This window comes from Onychomys torridus, chromosome 12 (genome assembly GCF_903995425.1).
Source record: "Onychomys torridus chromosome 12, mOncTor1.1, whole genome shotgun sequence".
In the NCBI taxonomy this organism is placed as follows: Eukaryota; Metazoa; Chordata; class Mammalia; order Rodentia; family Cricetidae; genus Onychomys; species Onychomys torridus.
Genome location: NC_050454.1, coordinates 43,138,147 through 43,161,073, shown reverse-complemented (window position 1 = coordinate 43,161,073; position 22,927 = coordinate 43,138,147). Strand labels below are relative to the sequence as shown.

At 38.1% G+C, this 22,927-nt stretch overlaps 1 protein-coding gene across 2 annotated transcripts in view; it reads left to right on the top strand.

Annotated features, from left to right (window-relative positions):
* Htr1f (5-hydroxytryptamine receptor 1F) overlaps window positions 1–22,927 on the top strand; it is a 138,917-nt gene that overhangs the window by 20,024 nt on the left and 95,966 nt on the right. For both annotated transcript variants that reach the window (XM_036203765.1, XM_036203763.1), the window contains exon 2: window positions 10,698–10,804. The gene's annotated coding sequence lies outside the window, so the exon portion shown is untranslated. The remainder of the gene's footprint in view (window positions 1–10,697; window positions 10,805–22,927) is intronic.

The window sequence follows — 22,927 nt, the reverse complement described above, 5'->3', positions numbered from 1 at the left end:
CTCCCAAAACTGTAAATTCTCCAGTACTCAGGCCCTCCAGGATCTCTGAATGATTAACTGTAGATCTGTCTTTTAGTTACTTCTTTTAGGGAAGTTCAGTAGACCTCTGTTGTGAAAAAATATATATCCCTACAAACAAGCATTCAAACAGCTTGACATGTGGTCATTCTTAGTATAGTTCATTTAAATTTTAGTCTTACAAAGAAGCAAAAATAAATAAATAAATAAAACTGTGAATAACATAGGGGAAAAGGAAACTTGATGGGTCTCATAGTTTAATAGTGAGAAGTCTTTGAAAATAAGGATGTGGCCCAGGATCTTTCAAATATCAAGTGGTGAAAATTCAGTTCTGAAAGATATGCAAAAGCAAAGGTTTAAACTCTGAAGTAACTCTGTGTTACTTTTTCTGTGCCTACCCAGCTGTATGAGAGCAAGCTGAAGCAGATAAAGGGTATTTTGTGCCTAGAGGTACATACTTTCATGCCTAAAATAACAGATGTGCCAGTGTGGGATGAGTTCCACATTTTCACATGGGGTGTGCGTGAGGTCAGAGGACAGTTTGTGAGAGTCGGTTCTCTCCTTCCACAATACTGGTGCCAAGGATTGACTCAGACTGTCAGGCTTGGCAGCAGGTAACCTTACTCACTGAGCCATCCTGCCAACCCAACTTTCACTCTTAAAATGACTGAGAACAGGTCCCGGTCCCACTGCCTGGGTGTCTCCCAAACAGTTCAAGCTATTCAATTGTCTCACTTATCCAGAAGGCCTGATCCAGTTGGGGGCTCCACAGCTTTTGGTTCGTAATTCATGTGTTTCCATTAGTTTGGATATTTGTCTGTGTGCTTTTTCCAATCTTGGTCTCAACAACTCTCACTCATACATTCCCTTCTCTTTCTCCCCAATTGGACTCCTGGAGCTCCATCTGGGGCCTAGCCGAGGATCTCTGTATCCACTTCCATCAGTTATTGGATGAGAGTTCCAGCATGACAGTTAGGGTGTTTGGCCATCCATTACCAGTAGTCTACAGAGGATGTATCATTGTGAATTTCTGGGGGCCTCTCTAGCATTTTGCTTCTTCCTGTTCTCATGTGGTCTTCATTTATTATGGTCTGTTATTCCTTGTTCTCCTTTTCTGTTCTTGATTTAGCTGGGATCTCCTGCTCCCCTAAGCTCTCTTTCCCTCGAAACTTGCCCTTCATTACCCCCACTCACGTCCAGGTTGTTCATGTAGATTTCATCCATTTCTCTGTCATTGGGCGATTCCCTGTGTCTTTCTTAGGGTCCTGTTTTCTAGGTAGCCTCCCTGGAGTTGTGAGTAGCAGTCTAGTCATCTTTGTTTTACATCTAGTATCCTCCTTTGAGTGAGTACATACCATGTTTGTCTTTTCGAGTCTGGGTTGCCTCACTCAGGATGATTTTTTTTTCTAGATCCATCCATTTGCCTGCAAACCTCATGATGTTATTGTTTTTCTCTGCTGAGTAGTACTCCATTGTGTATATGTACCATATTTTCTTTATCCGTTCTTCAGTTGAAGGACATCTAGGTTGTTTCCACATTCTGGCTATTACAAACAATGCTGATATGAACATAGCTGAGCAAATGCCCTAGTGGTATGATTGAGCATTCCTTGGGTATATGCCCAACAGTGCTATAGCTGGGTCTTGTTTGGAACCTGGTGCTTATGTGGGGACACTTTGCTCAGTCTGGAAGAAGGGGTCTGGACTTGCCTGTACTGAATCTACCAGGTTGAGCTGAATCCCCAGGGGAGTCTTTGCCCTGCAGGAGATGGGAATAGGGGGAGGGGCTGGAGGAAGGCGAGGGTGGGTGTGGGAGGGGGGAGGACAGGGGAACCCATGGCTGATATGTAAAATTAAAACACAAATATCTGTATAAAAAATAAAATTTGAAATAAAATATAAAATGAAATAAAATGACTGAGAGACCACAAGTTCAGAAAATTATCTCTTTGAAACCCAGTTCTACCACCTACTGTATGCCTTTGGCAAAGGTACTTGATCTAATTATTTTTTTTCTTGGTTATAAATATTTGGTAGCCAGACTTTGGGAAGCAGAGGTAGCCAGATCTCTGAGTTCAAGGCTAGCCTGGTCTACAGATTGAGTTCCAGGACAGCCAGGAAAACACAGAGAAATCCTGCCTTGAAAAATATTATAAATATTTGGAATATAGAACATGTTTTTGAGATATACATTTAGGTTGCTAAGTGAACCTGATATAGATATATGAATTGCCTCACATGATAATTTGGATGAGAAAATTTAAATATATTATCAAATGTTTAATACACTATTGTCTGCTATAATTCCCTTGCTGTATAATAAGTAGTTCTATGGAACTTACTGCTTTTGTCTCATGGAAATGCTACATCCTTGGACAGATCACTTTATTAGCCCTCCATTCCCAATTTTGTAATTATTATTACACTCTGTTTCTATGAGATCCACATGTTCAAGCATAACTGATTTATTTGTAAGATTCTAAAATATCAGAACCATGTAGCAAACCATGTGATGATTTAAAATATAGTACATGTGAACATATCTGGCATATAAATAGGCTATAAATTATTTTTGTTTTGGCTTCTGTATTATTCCTTTCTTTCTTCCTGTCTTTACTCCTCAGAAATTTGTAATGAAGTCAGAAGATGGAGCATCATAGAAAAAGAGATTACCATGAGTTCAGTGTTTACGCACCTGTGCAGACACCTTAATTATTCCATTATGTAGGAGGGACAGTTCTAGAGACATGTAGACACTTGGAAGGAATGCCATACCAAAATTTGTTTTCCATTCTATTGAGGGAAGAGAAAACATGGTCCTGGTTCAAAGAAGATGAAATTATGAAATTATGAGTGATTATACATGGATGGTATAAGGTTATATAAATTACGACTCTAAATCCAAAAGGAAAATTCAAAATCTCTGTATCATGTCAGAAGAGCCACCTGATATGGGACAGAAGAAAAACCAAAATTAAGGGACTATTCTACTGCCAGTAATCTCATAATTCTTTGGTTTTATTTTGATTCTTTAAAACTTTTCTTAAGGTATGAATTTTATATCAAAATTTATGAGATTAATATACATATGTATTTTTTTATTTTTATCATAATACCAATGGTCATATAGAGTACTAATTCTAGAAAAAAAGGCTTCATCTAGCTTCCTGAATGTGATTTCAGTTTTGAGTCTCTATCAGTTTTCTGTAGTGAACCATGACCACGCCTAACAGTGACTTTGAAGTCTCCAAAAAGATGATGGGGCCCCACAATGATGATCCCATCAGGACGATGATAAGAGCACTAAGCTGATAAACACCAGCCGAAGATCGGCTTTGGACTACAAACTGCTCAGAACTATTTCACAAGATGGCTAGCTGAGATGATCCAGTCTCACAGACTACTTGATCAAGGAGTTGAGACAAGCCCTGCACTTTCCCATTATGCAGAGACTGGACAAATGATACAGCTAACTCTCCCAGGACTTGACAACTAACCCAAAAATTTCCTTTTTAGGATTTCCTAAAGATGCCTTTGCCCCCAGACTGCAGGAAGTAATTTTAAGAACATGACAACCAGATTTTCAAGAGGTGGGATGGGTGGTTTTTGGTTGTTCTATGGGTTATGGATAATTGTCATTGTTTAGGATGGTTGATTACAAGTTATTACTGTTAATGATCAGAAAAAAGGGCTAAACAAAGGAGATAAGATTTAGGATTCTTGTTTGGAAAAAAAAGAAAAAGAAAAAAAGAGGATATAGATACAGATTAAAAGGGTAGATTATTGAATCTACTTTAAAAAGAAAAAAGAGAATATGAATATAATAAGATAAAAAGGAAGATTATTGAGTCTACTTTTAAAAGACAACTAATAATTTTAAATATTTGACAATTGGATTGGATTTTTATATATTATATATAAATTGTATATATTGATACAAATTTAAGATTGATTTTGTTAGAAAATTATGTACATATATTCCTAATCTTGTTCAAGGTATTATACCTATACAGATCATTTAACAATGTAAGGCAAATTATTAGTCCTTGAAAGTTATTATTAACATCTAATTAGGATATAAAAAAATGAAAGTTAGTAGATACTTAGTACAATCAAACTTGTAGTCAGATTAGGTACTTTTTAAAGTCCAACAGATATATTTTAGATAGACAAGTCATCTTCAAACACTTCATAGATCTACAAAATATGGCATTTATAATGCTTTTAATAACATAGATTCTTTTTTATGACTATGAGACATGTCTGCTCCTGGCAACATCAATCTACTTCAGAGCAGATGATGGGCATCAAAGAAACTCCACATGGAGTTTACTTTCTTTGTGGCAAAAGTAGCCACTGGGCAAGAAAATGCCATTGCCTTGACTGCTGACAGTATGCTGTCCAAAATGGACAAGCAGGACACAAAAGAAAGGACTACTGAATCTTGCCAACACAAGGTAGGAAGGCCCTTTAGAAAATCCTGCTTCACCAATGAATCTGTCAGATATTCTAGGCCAGTAGACCAAAGATGGATGCCCCAACATTGCAGAGAAATCTTGGGTGACTCTCCAGGCAGCCAGCTGTTTCTGTCATTTCTCACATTATTTAGAAGTCACTTGTTTGCACTTTCTGCTTACTCAGTTAGTATTATTTTGTTCTCAGGGCTCTGAAGGAGTTGAAGATTAGATAATTATAATTATAGTTTTTCTTGTTAACAAATTCAGAAAAGAAACTTAAGATTTGTAAAGTGCATAAGTTTGAAAGACATCAAAAGATAGTTTTGAGTTCATAATAGCAAGATAGAAAGTGAATGTAAGTACAACATTTTGGACTCACCAAAATAGGATAAATATTGGAATATTTTTTCTGAATCTGTCAAATATTAATGTACTGAACATTGTTAATGTAATTCTTGACTGTATATATTTTATATACTTATTGTATATAGTTTTCCTATTAGGTATAACCTTCTTTGATTATTTTAGACAAAAATGGGGAAATGTGGTGTTATATTGTGTACCCTAATAAACTTGCCTGAGGATCAGAGGACAGAGCCAAACACTAGATTAGACATAAAAGTCAGGCAGTAGTGGCACACATCTTTAATACCAGCCCTTGAAATCTTTGCTTGGGAAGCACATACACCTTTAATCTCAGTAAGTAATATGGCAGGGCAGAGAAAGGTATACAAGGTGTGAGGAAAAAGGAACTCATTCTCTTTTAGGCTAAGGATTTCATAGAGGTAAGAATTAATGGCTGGCTGTTCTGCTTCTCTGATCTTTCAGCTTTCACCCTGATATCTGGCTCTGGGATTTTTATTAAAAGACCATCTAAGATTCAAATAACACTGAAGACATTGAAACCTTTGGAAAAGAAGAACAATATAATAATAAATGTACTTAACTACAGTTACTAATTTGCTAATCAAAATTCTTAACTTAGGCCACCGCAAAAGTTGAACCCACTGATGCCAATGGACACCAAAGAACTGTCCTTCACATTGCATATTTGGTGTCCTAGAAGCGTTCCTTATTAAAGGAAGAATGGTATCTTCAGGATTTTATTCCCCTAATTACAATGTACTAAGAGAAAGTACACTGTCTTTTCTAATATACAAAATGCAAGTTGGCCTGGGTCATTATTTCAAGTTTTCACTAAAGAATAAGTTAACCTAAGTGCTTTAAAGTACATTACTTTGCATTATTTTTTTCACCTCCACTTGCAGATGATCCACTGAAATTTAAACATGGCATAAAGGCACGATTAAGATAAAGATAAGTTTGTCAGCAAGCAATCATGATCAAGAAGGGGGACTTAACTGGAGTGATGGGGGTGTAGCACCCCTCTCTATTGGTGACTATTAAAATCACCAATATCCTCCAAACAATCATTATCCTCTACCCTACATTATCCCTGGGCAGCTTTTGACTATAATTTCCTGAAACAATGTCTTCAGTTCATCCTAATTAGTTTCTATGGCAAAGCTCTCTCGATCTTTCTGACGTTTAAACTCTTCTTCTCATACTCAATATAATTTGGTTTCATTCTCATAGTACTTGGAGACCAATGGGGTGTGGTAAAGCAAGAGAGTGGAAGAGTAATGAAGCCAAATGTCCTTAACCTGATGTTAACGCTCATCACCATCTGGCTTCTCAGTTTCCAACGTCCTGTCTAGACTAGATTAGTTTGTGATTCTGATTTTGATTTTCTCAATGTAGAGAACTTCTTAGCAATCACAAAAACTTCCCAGAGTCTCTGTAGATTTTAATTGTTTGCTGTGTTTCTGTGGCTCTGATTTGTACATTTATGGTTGAATTTACTACAAGTATGTATTGGTTGCATGTGAAAATAACTTCCATTTTCACTATGCCATGAGCTTTTGAATCTCAAAAGACTATGCCTATGGTTCTGTGTGTTTAGTGAATAAAATAGTCTTTTTAAACAAAAATCAACAAGTGCCCATTTTATCACTAAATGAAATTCCAACAAATGCTGACTAATCCTCAGTAATATCTTGGTCAAGTCTCTAAGCTTTGTGTTTTGTTTTGTTAAAGGACAATAAGCATAATGATAATTAATTAACTTTATTTTTTTTAGTCATTTAATAATTTATTCTATAAAATACTGTAGAAGGGTCCTGATGGTTCAGTGGTAGTTTGGGTTTGTAGATGAGCCAAAGCTAAAAATAGTTTTAGAAGGAGGAGAAGAAGAAGAAGAAGGAGAAGGAGAAGGAGAAGAACCACCTCTAACATATTGGTTCTGAATTGTCTTCTTATAAATCAACGACAGGAAGTCAAAACACTGGAAATGTTACAGATTAGGTGACTCCAGGTTATGGCAAGTTACTTCTTTTGTGTGAGGATTAAAATAGAAAGAAGTTAATTATCATGCCATAAAGCTGCCCTGTTTGGGAAATTTGGCCATCATCTTTGTAATTCTGATTTCTCAGGAGCTCATATAAGCAGCTTAATAACTGCTTGGTGATGTGGAGTCGAGCATGGATGACTCTACCTTTATTTTTAGCCTAGCCCATTGGAGCACAGTGTGGAAGCTTAGTCTAAAACAGTGGCTCCCATAAGTTTTGTTTAATAGTTTATCTTGAAATGGGAGATAATAATTTTTGCATCACCTTTCCACTTAAAGTCACATCATTTTTGTTTTTCAACAAAAGGAATTTGATTACAAAATTACTCTGTAAATGTAAATGCATTAATAGGACAATTGAACATCATGAGTCTGTTGCTTTACTGAAGTTTCTAATAGTCAAATATGTGCATTTGTGCATGCATGCACACATGCATACACACACACACACACACACACACACACACACAGAATGGAATCAAGTGTGATAAATTAAATCAAGAATTCTTGGATTTTGACCTTTACTAATTCCTCCGTTTCCTAACACATAAGAAAAATACCATCCTCCTTAATTTGGTAGTCCCTTGTTAGAGAACTCTCAAGGACATGGTTGCTCTATTTAATGTGATAGCCTTTTCAGTCTCCATTTACCATTATTATTCAGTTAGTTTTTACATTCCTGAAAGCTGAGAAATATGATTCTGTATAGGGTATAAGGATATAGTCACTAAAGAACATCTTTGATATTGACAGGGACTACTTATTGATTATAAACAAGACAGGAAGCAATAGAAAAATCTATAGGCTATGAAAAAAATCAATTCTTTGTTCTAACTGCATTCCAAAATTCCTAACACACAGGATTTGCATGTTAACTAGCAAAGCTTTATGAATCCCCAGTGTCGTACCAGTTGAGAAGGCTTCTCTTGCTACAGTGCTGAGGCCTCTGGTTATGAATGCAAACTAAGCAATGCTTTTGGAAGCATTCTGCACACTGAACAGCATAGTAGATAGTGCATGGCCAGAGCCTGGCTTATCCTCTATGGTTAGCAAATTTTCTGGTGATGTCACTCCCAGTGACACACTGAAAGTTTAAGCATAAAAAGTTAAATAAAACAGAAGCTAAGATTGCCAACGTGTTTTAAGCGTGTGTCACAATTCTTATCACTCACTGACTTTGCAAATCCTGCCTTGGTACTGTTGCTCCTGTTGCTGATGCATGCTAAATAAAGCACAGCTCTGTCAAATCCAGGAGAGTTGAGCGAGAAGTATTCATCATCTGAAATGGAACTGTCAAGCACAAACTCATCGGAACCTTCAGAAATGGCACTCTACTTTTCTGGGATCCTAAACAGTTGGCATTAAAGGGAATAAGGAGAGTTCTTGTGCCTTATTCTTGGTTGTGCCAGAAAAATCCATCAATGTGATGAGGTCCTGGGACCACTGCATGTATTAGTTGCTGCTCATTTGAAGAGCTCTCAGTGATAGACACTGGTGAAGATGTCAAATGTCCCAATGAATGAACCACAATGCTGTGGAGATCTGTACTTCATATATCTGGTTTTAAAAAAAAAATGTGTTGTTTTTTTTTTTTTTTTGACATTATCAATGTAAGTAGACAGAGAATTTGTGGTAGGAACATTCAAAGTAGTTTTCCCTCTATGGCTATTGGTTTATCTCACGTGGGTTTAACCAATTACATCACCAATGTTCAGGGGAAACGTGGCTTGGTATACTCTCACAGCCTCTTTCCTTGTCATTATGTGATAAACACAACTGTGTACAGTGTAACCGTTCTGTCTATAGCATTACATGTCAATGACAGATAGAAGGATAGATGATAAAGATGATGGATGGATGGGTGGGTGGATGGATGGATGAATGGATGGATTTATTAGTACTAGCTACTGTGATTTAAAGGTGATTTTAAGTACACTGCATGAGGTGCACAGGTTATAGGCAAACCTGACACTACTTTAAATAAAGAACTTGAATATTCATGGATTTTGGTATGTTCTGTGAGTCCTGAAACAAAACTCCTTGAATACCAAGAAATAAGTGTAATTCTTCCACACCAGACTGTACAAAAGGAAGAGAGACAAATGAGACAATTCAAAGCATCACTTGACACAGCAAGATTGCATATTTCCTATGCATATGGAAAACCTAGAATATACCCATACTGACCCTCCTGACCTCACCCAGGGAGGAGGCAGCTCTAACACCAGGGGAACTGAGAAGAAAGAGGGAAGGAGAAAAGGATGATGACTCAGGTCTAAGTATCTTCCTAGAGAGATGGAGCCACAGACTGAATCTCTGAGTGACAACATTTTAGAGCTCGTCTCAGTTCCCCACACCTCTGCTCTGTTCTTACCTCTATGTTACTATGCTTTTCTGTTTATGTGTCCCATAGGTACCCATCCAGTCTACAGGGAAACCTGTATCCAGTGAGAATAAAGCCTAGAGAGTACTTTTCAGGAGACATTTATTCTCAGGGTTGTATAAGGGCCTCCTTAAACTTTGTCCTCAGGCCATGAGTTTTCATTGCATCCCAGCAGGCATCAGCAGATGAGAAGGAATGGTACACCTAGGCAGACTTACAACCCATCCCTTAAGCTCTTCAGTAACTTGACCAACTTCAACAACTAACACTTTATTGGAGAACTTATCAACTTGTGTATTAACTACTCATTTTGTAAACTTGGGCTGTAAATTCCAGGGAAAATATCCTTCCACATCCTCTTATATGTGAAACTTTCATATTTGACTACTGTAAATAGCTCAGTGAATTGTCTTTGGTGCATAATGTTTTACTTCACTAAAGTATACTATAAATAAAAAATCATAATATACTTACTTATCAAATAACATGAAATTTAAGGGAATAAGTTGCATATTGAGAAGTATTTTTTAACTTTAACTTGTATGGTTTTGTTCATTTTCCTGAAACCTAGCAGTATGCATATATGCACTTGAATTTATAATCTAATTGGTGCAAAATGTTATGATTACTTGGCTTAGTTCTTGAATTATCGGTATTTTTATGCCAATAGTAGTATATTTTGCTTATTTTTATGAGCAAAATCAAACCTGTATGAATAGACCTTCTACATGGAAAGAGACTAGAAGAAGATTTTAGTAAACTATGTCATGTTGACTACCATCCCTTTCATTCTCTCTTCTTTTTCAGCCATTCAGCAGTATCATCATGCTGCAATTTCTTGTTAAAATTAGTGTTATATGTACATTATTGCTATCCCACACTCTACCCCTTCCAGTTCCTCCTATGCCCTTTATTCCTTCTCAACTTTATGGTTTCATGTGTGTGTGTGTGTGTGTGTGTGTGTGTGTGTGTGTGTGTGTGTGTGTATGAAACCTGCTGAGTCTGAGTCTATTTAGGGGCTCTTCCTATGTATATATGCTTAGGAATGATCACTTGGGACTGGATAACCTACTTAATTAGAGGAATAACTAAGATTTACAGACTTGAAAAGCTATGGTATATATTATCCTACTTAGGTTTTGTGAAGTTGGTTTGCGTCTTAAGTCAGGTTACTTTAAATTTAACTCAAATTATAGAAAGTGTGACTAAGTCACAATTCATTGTAAGCATTTATGACTGTGTGAAATCAACTAATTCTCCTACAATTGAAGATACCATCCATGTGATCCTTCCTCTTCTTTTGACTTCTTTATGTTTCACTTTAAAGAGTGTTTATTAGTGAGAAAGAAGAAAGGGCAAGAATTTATTGTGACTGCTAAATTTTCTGAAAAATGAAAAGGGAATTGTTTTCTGTTGTTTGCTTCTTTTTAAGGGAAGCTGAGTTGAAATGGAATTATACTGGAAACAGCTCGCTAACTTCTCACAAGATCAGGAAGTGAAGTGAGAATGAAAACCAACAGTTGAACCCATCACACCACAGTAAGTGTGTCCCGGACCCGTCCTTAGTGCATGAGCTGGCTGTTTGGAACCTTGGGCTTACACAGGGACACTTTGCTCAGCCTGGAAGGAGGGGACTGGACCTGCCTGGACTGAATCCACCAGGTTGAGCTGAATCCCCAGGGGAGTCTTGGCCCTGGAGGAGATGCGAATGGAGGGGAAGGGCTGGGAGGAAAGTGGGGGCAGGGGCGGGAGGGGGAGGACAGGGGAACCCATGGCTGATGTGTAAGATTAAAACACAAATATAATAAAATAAAAAGAAATTTAAAAAGAAGTATGTCAGGAAGAAAAAAAATCAGCTAAGAATTAGTGAAAACTGAAAAAATATATAATATAGTGAATCAAGAAACCAGGCTTAGTGATGGGGAAGGGGTTAGGAGCAGTGTGAGTCCTGCTCACAGTGACAAGCAATGCTGTTTACTAATAGGTTCTCTTAAAGTAAAATAACATAAATTAAATAACCAAATATGAGTGACCAAAGATACAAGTTACATTGAATGATATATTCCAGCATGGAAGATGTTCTGTGAGCTTTAAAAAAATCACAGAATAAAAGAAAGTCATAATTCCATGTTTTATCAATCACATCGGCGGGATCCTCCAGTAGGTGGGTAGCTACAAGGTGGAGTCTCTTCTGCAGGTCTCAGATGGTGTCTTTGGCTGATTGCCCTCTGCGTTATGGTCAACAGAGCTTAGAGGTCATCTGGACTTAGTGATACAATTCAAGAAGTTTACACAAATTCATAAGAATGGTAAGCCAGACTCAGAAGTTAACATACACACACACACACACACACACACACACACACACACACACACACACACACACCGAGCTGTTAGGGAGAGTAATAATGGCCAGGATCATTTTGAATCTCCACTTGCAACATTTCTTCTCTTTATAGCCATGATGCTCTGCTTATACAACGTTAATCAGTCTGTAGGGCCTTTGATACAAATGCAATGGGCTGGAGATGAAGCTCAGTGATAAAGCACTTTCCTAGGATGCAAAAACACTGAATTCTATACCAAGCACAGCCAAAGGGAATAAAAAAATAGATAAACAAGTCCTTACATTCATAAAAATCACAAAGGGGCCGGAGAGATGGCTTAGCAGTTAAGAGTGCAGCCAGCACTGCTCTTACCAAAGACCAGAATGTGGTCTCCAGGACCCACATCAGATGACTCACAACTGCCTGGAACTCCAGATCCAGCATATCAGAGGCCTTTAAAAACACCTGCACACATGTGGCATGATCACGTGCATGTGCGCACACACACACAACTAAATCTTAAAAAATGTTTTTTAATAACATATTAAAATAAGCTTTCCGTAAAAATGGTGACTCATATTTGTAATCCCAGGACTTGGGAGGTTGAGACAAGAGGACTCCCTTGAGTTTAAAACCAACTGGGTCTACAAAGTGAATCCTGGTAAGCCTGAGCTGCAGAAGGAGGCCCCTCTCCAAAAGAAACAGAAGATGATGATATAGATGGGGCTCCTTCCAAGAAGTGCAGGTTACTGTTCATTAACGTCAGTAATCTTTAACAGTGAACAGAAACATAGCAGCTGGAACCTACTAGAAGAAAACTGGGGAGAAACTTGGAATGTGGCTATGGGAACATTTGAGTGAGTGTACATAAATTAAAGCATATTTCATGAAAGGTTTATAGAAGATGAGAAGTGACACAGCATACTGTGTGAGGAAGCTAGCCTACAGAATTTTAAATTTAAGAGTCTCATCAATAATCATCATTTACAAAATCTCGTTTGTCGTTATTGCAAAAGATGGTAGTTAGCCTCAATGGAATGAAAACTCCATTAAGGGTCATATCTTCACGTGACTTCTCAAAGTACTCTAGCAAGCACAACCATTGTATGTGGTGCTCATGGTGCATATGGACCACAGCAAGGAGATAATTCATAGCATATCTGTAATTTGCAGCCAGTCCAACCTGTTTACATTGCCTGTGATTCTAAATGTGCATAAGAAGTCTAGTGGTATGGTACCTCCTTAGCTTGGGAAGACAGGGTAGGAGTCCTACTGTTCTTGTACTGGTATCAAAACAGTTCTATTAGACCCCTGCTGGGTGATGTTAATCAAGTCAAATTAGCTTTTCAACATCTATTTTATTTATTAGCAAGATTTATCGTCAAGATAATATTCATCTACCAAACTGTACACAGTTGTTTGGATTCATTGAATATTGCTCTGTAAAGAAATCTTTATATATGCATATATTGCTATTATTTATTTCACTGTGTTGTTTGAGGCAAGAGCTTACAATGTAGCTCAGGATAGCCTGGAACTCAGTATGTCACCTAGGATGATCTGGCTATTAGGATTAGGAGTTTGTGTTTCCACATCCAGATTTATGCACATTATTATTTTTTAAAAATTAGTGCTTTCTAATCTGAGGGTCACAGATGGCCCTGGATAAAGTAACTGTGTCACAGAACGAAACCAAAGTCATGAAACTCAGACAGCAGCTGCTAGCAAACGGGTGGAGGAGTAGGTTGGTCAGGATGGATGGGAGACAAGATCTGGTAAAGGAAAGAGTAATCAGAACATATTATACATGTTTTTGAAACTGTCAAATAGCAACACTCAATTGATAAAAATAATGCAACCTTAGAATAATCATGCTGTCCTATCCATATTTCAATATGCCATCTAATGTAAGCTCCCATTACAGTTCAGTGATTGATGGCCATATTGTGCTGTCTGTGACAAGGATCTTCAACAGCTTCCACTATCACAGTTCTCTATGTTAGACTTGGGGAAGTCCAGTGGTCCTCGTTCTACCTGGAATTGTCTGTAGACAGTTTTCTTTTTGTAGTATGTTGCTCCTTGTTGTGGCGGAGATGCTGTTTCTGACCCTAGACTGTCCTGTGCAGTCAAGTTCTCAGCTTATCTCATTTCTGAAGACCTCTGCATTGTGGATGCTTCAGGTCATCTCCCACTCTTTCCCCATGTTCTCCACACTGAGCTTTACCTAAATTGGACTTAGTTGCCATTTTTTTTTAACCCAGAGCTGAGGACCGAACCCAGGGCCTTGTGCTTGCTAGGCAAGCACTCTACCACTGAGCTAAATCCCCAACCTCTAAATTGGACTTAGGGTTAAAAAAAATAAAATAAAAATAGAGAAGTACATGAGATTTGTACCTCCAGCCAGCCCTTAATCTGCCAAACTTTCTGGATTCAAATATCAAACTATGCCATTCCTGTTGTATGCCTTAACCAACACATTAAAATAAATATTACCAAATCAGCTTCTCCATCTTCCAGCTCAACTCTGAACTGCTCAAATGTAAGCACAATTTTTACCACCTGTTTCTTAGACCTTTGGCCCAGCATGAAGTCCTATCAGTGCTACACCAATGTGCAATCCTCATCATCTTTATAAAATATCTATCTGGATCTCTGGCCCCTATTTCAATTCCATCTCATAAAACATGCATATGTTTCCTCATACAATGCATCCCTCTAATGAATCATATTTATCTTTTCATCTATTATCACTCGATTGCTGGTAAGGAATTGCTTTAATTTTTTTCAGAACCACACCTAAATCAGTGTAAATATATATTGAAAACACTTGATAATAGTGGGAAATGAATGAATGTATAGCTTTCATAAAAATTCCCTGAGCAGAAACAGGCCTGAAGTGTGTTGGGAATCAGTCTGGCAACTGTGTGTAATCATCAGTATCCTAGCTGAGGAGATGGATACAGGTGTGTTTTTGTAAATAGATTCTCTGTAAATGAACAATCTTTGTCATTGTTTTTCACTACAAGTAGTCTCTTATATTGATTTAAATAAGCCATTTTTCCTGCTGTCAACTACAGTTAGCTGTATAGCTTTGGTGAGCAGCACAAGGCAGTGCCTTTGTTTCTGTTTTGAACTGTCTGTCCCTAACTACCCTTCTGAAATCTTATGCTCGGAAATATTTCTTTGCTTCCTCCCAGAGTAAAACAACGGTGTTCAGACCAATGATAGTAACAGAAGTAAGTATCAATACATCAACGTATTCCAATTTGTGTCACAGCGACAGCAAGTGAAAATCTGTCACAATAGTAGAAGGGCTATCCTTCGGCATTGCTTCTTATTTGCCTTAATAACTCTTTGACGATAGCCATAACAAATGGACTCTCCAGTGCAACTTACATGTCTCACCAGAAAAGTAGAATGTCTTTCAGTACTTAAAATACTGTCTGATACAGTTAAATGATCTGGAATCATAATTCTCAAAGACGATCTGACCTCACAGATCATGAGTTTGTAGCCCACTCTATTCTAGGTCCTACAATAAATTAATGACAAAAAAAAAAGTGTGCTATAGTAATATTTGTGGCACCTCCGCACTGCATCTAGCAGTTATTAAAATGCATCTCATTATTTCCAGATGAGATTTAATCACATGGAAGTCGCTCCTCCTCTCATATTTCTATGCTGTTGACAGATCCTGCTTGTATCCATCCTTTCATGCCATAAGAGTCACTCCTTAGTGTCTACTTTGCTTCATGTCATATATCAAATGAGTCACTGCATACTCTCAGTTCTGCATACAAAATGTCTCTGGCATCTGATCTCCTTGCTTTAGCATCATAGCCTCATTTGCAGATGGAGGAGTTCTAGCCTCAAAGAGGTACATTGACTTGGCTTCTTACTGCATGGTCCTCTGACATAAAACCAGAGAGGGACCAGCCTAGTGCCAGGTCCCAACGCTTTCTCTCTGAAAGGTAGTGGGAACTGGAAATGGCCACCTTGCTGCTGTATACTGGGTCACAGAGGAGCCACTTGTAGCAAGAGATGCAACCAAAAGAGCATCAGTTTGGATGACAGAAAGGCACAGCTTCAGGCTCCTCCTTGGTTGTTCGAATGGCATGACCCTGGGGCAGGGGGGTGAGTCACATTCGATGTTGAGGTGATCATTCAAGTGGCATAGAGTGGTTGTGAAGACTAAATAGGGTCACATGCCCTAAGAGATGTGAGCTGTTCTGTTTGGATGCTCACCAGAACAAAGTGTCCCACTCATATTCTCTTCCCACTTCTAGGCATCATCAAATGCAGCATCAGAACTATGCATGCTCTCCTAGACCACTGGCATTACCATTATGTGGGGACCAGGGATTTCCTTATTTTTCAAACCGTGCAGGGAAACCTGGATGAGGCTTTATGCTGTGTCTTAGGGTATCTGTTTGTCTCTACGGTTCTCCAGATCTTAATTCTCCAACACTGTAAACTCCTTTGCTTTATTTTTGTTCAACAACTCTCCTTGAGTCTTAACTAACACTTAAAAACTTGTTTCTTACTTACCTTTCCCCTCTCTGCCTTCTCGTTCTTTTGTGAAATCAGCTATTGCTGTACATTGAGGTGATAGGTAGGTAAACATACAGGCAGATGGATGGAAGGACAGACAGACAGACGAACAAATATAGAAACAGAAACACGTATCCTTTCTCCTATATGCTTACTTAGTCTTCTCATAATGTTCCCAATGCCCTGCATGGCCAGTCACTTTAATTAGAATGGTTTTTCTTGCCTGCAATTCCAGTAAATTCTCGGTATTTCTAAAAGAAGTCTTCTATAGAAACTGCAAAACTTGCCTTCCCCTCCGGAAGTCTGTGTTTCCTGGCTTAGTGTTCCCAGTGCATACTGATATGTCTCTGTAAGTATGTATCTTGTCTTCATACATCTGTCTTAGTATCTGCCACATAAATTCTCTGAATGAGTAACAGTGTGCTTGAAGGTCCATAAGTAAGTAATAAATCATGGATGCTGTCAGCATTATCCTTTTCGCCCTTAACTATTTTTTCTTTTCTAGACAGCCACATTCTTACCTGAACTATCATTGTCACATTGTGTTGTTGCTTTGTATTTTGTATCATAAACAAATTTAATCTTCATGCAAGCACTATTTTCAGATAATCCTGAACACCAAGACTTAAAAACCTGGATGAATACTTGAGTATATATACCCTCATTTGCATGAAAATCACAATATTTCAAGCTGAGAAATTTCAAATTCCTTGTAGAAAGAAAGACCTTAGCTAAATTAATCATATTTTGCCAGTTTGTTGAATAAATAAACTGGAAAGCAATCCATCATAATGTGAACAACTTTTCAAAATAAACATTTAAGATTGTTTCCCAGTGTTCTTTTGTATCTCAAGTTGGTGGCCAAATTAAATAAATAAATAGAAATGAATACATCCTACTGCAATGGCCCAGAGAGAGACTCCTTACATAAAAAGGCATGAGGAATCTAAGCACAGTTGGCATCTGCTGATGTGGCAGGCATTCACAGTACCTTCTACTTCTAGCACAACAACTGGGCTATCAGTCTACACAGGGTCTACTTCTCTGAGATAAGGCCAGACAGATCAGTAGTTAGAGCCTAGCCAGCTGGTTTCTGGAGTGGGTCTAGAGAAGAGTTGGGGTTTCCTATGCTTCCGTCTGGGCAGAGGACAGCAAGTGACAGCTTCCCTTCCTGCCTCATAATTTGCTTTAGTTCTGCACATCATAGAACAGCCTCATAACTTAACATCCATCCATCTCACAATAATCTGATGGTATGGAATGTATCTTTTAACTCTCTGTCTTACATATAAGTTTTGAAATCCCAACCTTGTTTGGAAAAGGAAAAAAAAACTTGACAAAGTAGGGAACTTGTACTTCCTGACAGGTTGAACTGGGAGTGTCATTCAGGTTCTTTTAGCTAAGCATAAAAATACATTACTATCATGCCTTGGGGAAGATAAGAGTATTTTTAGCTTCTTTCTATTGCTTTAGGACAAGAATTTTCTAACAAATTCAGATTAAAGATAAATACAACTCTTAATTATCTATAACAATGGGGAATAGAAAATTAGGATCTACAGATAATCCAAAGTTCTATTTTAGGAGCATATTAAACATTTGCTCTGAATGACCATTTTCACTTTGCTTAGAGTGGGGAATTAATTCGAGTTCTTTCTGTGATTTGTACTTATGGTAACTCTTCCCATAATGATAGCCAGTGAAGTGGACACTGAGTAGCAAGTAGCTGGAAGTGTGTAACCAAAAAGCCAAAGACTCAAGTCATCTGAAAGTAAGTCTTCACTTGGTTTTTCCCATAGTCATAGCCCTCTAAAATAGATGACTACAAAGAGTTTTATGTATTCTGTGATTGAACCCACAATAAAGGCAAGAAATCATTGCCTCTTCGGAAGAATCAAGCCATATTTTTATCAGCCCTATTTCACATTCAACATTATCAAGAACCCATACTAAGAAAATAGTGATATTTGAAAGATAGGTTTGAGGGTTTGGGGAGATGGCTCAGTGGGTAAAATACTTGTTCTATAAATAGGAGGCCTACGCTGAGAGTCTCAGCCTCCTTTATAAAAGACCAAGTGTGACAGCAGATGCCTGTAATCCCAGGACAAGGAGGCAGCAAAAGAAACATCCAGGGAAGAGAGGTGAGCTTGATACCCAGCCAGGCTAGCCAAACAGTGAACTCCAGCTTCAGTGAGAGATCCTGTCTCCAAAAAAAATCATAAAAATGATGATGATGATGATGATGATGATGATGATGATGATGATGGTGGTGGTGATGAAGATGGTGATGATGATGATGAGGATGATGATGATGGTGGTGGTGGTGATGAAGATGGTGATGATGATGATGAGGATGATGATGATGATAATGTAGGAGTAATAGAGGAAAACACATGACATCTACCTGAGAGTGAAAAGGGACCAAGAAAGGATAATACAGCAACTTCATATACTTCATATACATGTATAAAAATAACATAATGAAGCCCATTATTTATAGTCAATATATGCCAATAAAGCTTCAGAAACTAAAAACCATTCTGAATACTAGGTCAGAGCAAATATTTCTTCTGCTTTCTGTTATCTTCAAACTGCTGTGACTGGAATCGGTGTCTGGAAACTGTTTTACATATTCTAAAGTTCTTTACGCTGTGAGGTCTCAGCAGCCGCAGACTTCCCAGCTGTCTGGGAGCAATCAGATCTGTGGATTTGGGCCTCTTGTCTAGAATTCGTAAGCTGAAAGGGGAAGCATTTGTCTTTGTCTGTAATCTTCTTCTCTGGCCTCAAGTTGGCCTGTAATTGCACTAGCATTTCCACTAGCAACCGGTGCTTCCTGTATGGCTTGCTCTCAGACAAGGCGTACAGGCCAGGGGCTCGGGCCTCCCTTAAGTGCTTAGAATGTTCCCAAACTGAAACTGGGAAAACAAAATCTTTCACTGTTGTCCTCGTGAAGCAATTTTACAAGTGCTGTCCCTGAGCCTGCCATATCAAAATAACCTAATCTACTTGTTCCAAAAACAGAATTCTTAGCCTCGCTCCAGACCTTCTGAGTTACAGCCCCCAAGCGGGGACCAGGAAAACAGCATTTCTGCAAACAAGTCAAGTGATGCCTCCTTATTATAAAGCCTATTTAAATAGATTCTTTTTTGCTTTTTTAAGCACTGATTCTTAACTTTGTACTCTGAAGAAAGCATGCATTACCTTTTCAATGAATACATTTAGAATGGATCTTTACATGTTTAATTTTTATTATCGAAATTCTAACTCTACAAATTGGCAGCTTTACTTGGCAGTCTTACCTTGTTTTATATATGGCAATAAACCGCTCCAAAAAATAAAATGAATATAGTAGTTGTTGCAAAGTTGCTGGTAGTCACATTCCTCATCTATTTTAGTAGGCATAATTCTGAAACAAGTACATCCATAGGAGATGCTTGAGGATTCAACTGTATACTGAAAATACTCCTTAAAAATTGCGTCTGTCTGTCCTAGCACTCAGGAGGCAGAGGCAGTTAAATCTCTGCGTTCTAGGCCAGCCTGATCTACATAATGAGTTCTAGGACAGCCAAAGGAAATAGTGAGACCTTGTCTCAAAAAATAAAATTGTATCCATAGTAAACATGTCATTTTTTAGGCAATGCTGTGTAACAACTATTTACAAAGCATTTATGTTTTATGAAATATTTTTAAGTAATCTAACGGTGATTAATATATAAGAGGACATTCTGAGTTACAGACAAATATAATTACATTTACATAAAAGACTGGACATCCAAGAATTTTGGTATCTATAGGAATATTGAAACTGACCCTCTACCTTTACCGTGGGATAGCTGTATTTGAATTCAAAACCCAAGTTGGGATTCCCCTACAAAATGTGACTGGCTGTTCAGAATTGTGAGATGTCCTATGTGTCTATATTATACACATGTACACTTACATACCAGGTTATGATCAGTGCATACATGTGTCCCACCCCACCCCCCCCCCGGCCCCTGGCTCAAGCTTCCCATGGAACTTCATTAACTGTAGAAAATAGCTGAGAATCTCAAGAGACAGCAACCACAGAGCAAATGAATCCAAACTGTAGGGCTTCTCTGAGTTTGATAGCACTGTGCTTCCTATAAAGCCAGCCCTGGCCATGACATAATGGAGTATGATGCCTTCACAAGTAAAAGGATTCATCTGAGCCCCTGCTTACCCAGATAGACATAGGAGCTAGTAATAGCTGCCTAAAACAGCTTCCAACTGGATGGAGGCACGTCAGAGTAAGCGAATCACATCAGACTCAGAAAGACACATATTTTCGCTGCTTGTAGGTTTGTTAGTGATATATAAAATCATGTGCATGTGCATGATGTGAAAGCAAAGGTAAAATGGGAACAAAGGGGACTAAGGAGAGGGAAGAGGAGGAAGGGGATAGCAAGAGAGGCCCAGAAAGAGACATGGCCAAAGTGTGTTATGGACTTGTATGTAAACATTGTAATGAAACCCAGTTCTTTGTACAACGAATATATGCCATTTAAAAATAAGCAAATATTCAAAGTGAATACACAACAACAAAGCTCTCAAATCCCAGTAGACCTTGCAAATGTAGCAATCATCAATGTTCATCCTTCCAGGACTGAGTCAGGCTGTGCTATTCCTATCATAAAAGACTAAGTACCGTGTTTCAATTGAACATAAACTGAGCCATCAGACATAGTCATTTTGGCTCCTTGAGAGTAAGTCTTTGCCAGAGCACTCACTAGCTAGCCTGCACACTCTGGTTCTGTACCTTACAGAAACAGAAATTCTGGGCATTTTCAGATCTCATATTTCTTATTGTCTTGCCTGTACAAAGGATCCGATCCTAGTTTGATAATTTTATACTAACCCACACCAAATATACACAGAAATGTCTTAGAATCTATGATATTCCTAGAGGTCATTCCAGAGATCATCCCAGAAATCTACCAGCAGTACAGGCGGTACCCATAATTCCTGTTGCCCTAAGCAAAGCTTCCAAATGCCTTCCCTGCACAAAACTACATTGGCCACTTTGTCAGGTATTTAAGACCTTAAATGTCTCATCTTCCTTGGAGGGGAGTTGTGCTTCTGGGCAACCAATTGCCAGCTTGAAGAGAGAAGTCACTAACTTGACTCTGCTAATGTAGAACTAAGATTGCAAATAAACTCGAAGTAAGCTGAATTCCAATTGCAAGCTGGATTTTAGATTTTACTCATTGAAATTATGGTTATTTTTAATTTGAGAATAAGTTTTTTGTGTTTGCTTTTTGTCTTAAGAGTTACATAAGCCAGGTGGTGGTGGTGCATGCCTTTAATCCCAGCACTCAGGAGGTAGAGCCAGGCAGATCTCTGTGAGTTCAAGGCCACCCTGGGCTACAAAGTGAGTTCCAGGAAAGGCACAAAGCTACAGAGAAACCCTATCTCAGAAAAAAAAAAAAAGTTACATAATAGTGTATCCTGGTAAGTAATGATCTCCCAGAAGATTTGATTTGCCTGCACTTTTAATCAATCTCAATTACTTAGAAAATAATTTATTATCTACAAGAGGTTTGGTTTTTATATTAATAAACCCCTGCCATTTGTTGTAAATAATAGAAGTAAAAAAAAAAAATAGAAGCAATTGTTTTAAATGAACATACAGAATCCTTTAATATTTTAAGTTTAATTAGTTTGCAACTTATTTAGGACTGGCATTTACAAGAATGCCAACACCTTCTACCAAATAATAACTCTAAGTTCTCTTGGTAATGCCCCTATCCCAAAGAAGACAACAGCCAGTACAGAAAGAGTCCTCTGTCCTTCTAGATACATGCCTGAGAAAACAATTTTATTATGTGGATCAATTCTATGCTATAACTTCTACATCTAAAGGCCAAACGGCCTCAACCAGGTGTCAGGAAAAAATGGAACAAAACAAAGACTTGGAGCTCATTTATTCCTTTCCTCCACTTTTGTTTTCATTTCATTTATTGTTTTATTTTACATCCCTATCACAGTTTCCCCTTTCCCCTCCCTCCTCTCCTCCCAATGCCTCTCCTCTCCCCTCTGTCTTCCCCCCTCAACCCACTCCTCATCTGTTTCTGTTCAGAAAGGGGCAGGCCTCCCATGGATATCAAAAGAGCGTGGCATATTAAGATGCAGTAAGACTAAGCTCCTCCCCTTGTATTAAGAATGGGCAAGGCAACCCAGTATGAGGAACAGCGTCCTAACAGCCAGCCACATCATTAGGGACAGCCCTTGCTCCCATTGTTAGGGGTCTCACAAGTAGATGAAGCTACACAACTGTCTCATAGATGTAGAGGAACTAGGTAAGTCCTATGCAGGTACTTCAGTATCTATTCATTCCTATCCCCAATTCTGTATTTGTTAATTAATAATGCTAATTTTAAGGGTTTGTTGGTTGGTGGTTGGGTTTTTTGAGGCAATATCTTTTTACAGAGCCCTGGCTGTTCTAGAACTCACTATGTAGATCAGACTGGCCCAAACTCATAGAGATCTGCCTGCTTCAGCCATCTAAAAGCTGGCATTAAAAGCATTCACCAATTCGCCCAGCTTAACTTTTAAGTTGGTGAAGCAGAATCACTACAATCAAACAATTTTTACTAGATGCAAGTCATCCCAAATCAGTGGTATATGTGACTAAGTTTCTTTTGTATGAAAAACATTTCCAGGTTTATTATATGTATGAAGAATTCATCATGACATGGGTTCCTTAACATAGATCACAATTCTATAGTAATTCCATAATTGGATGCTCATTTCCTATAGCACTAAA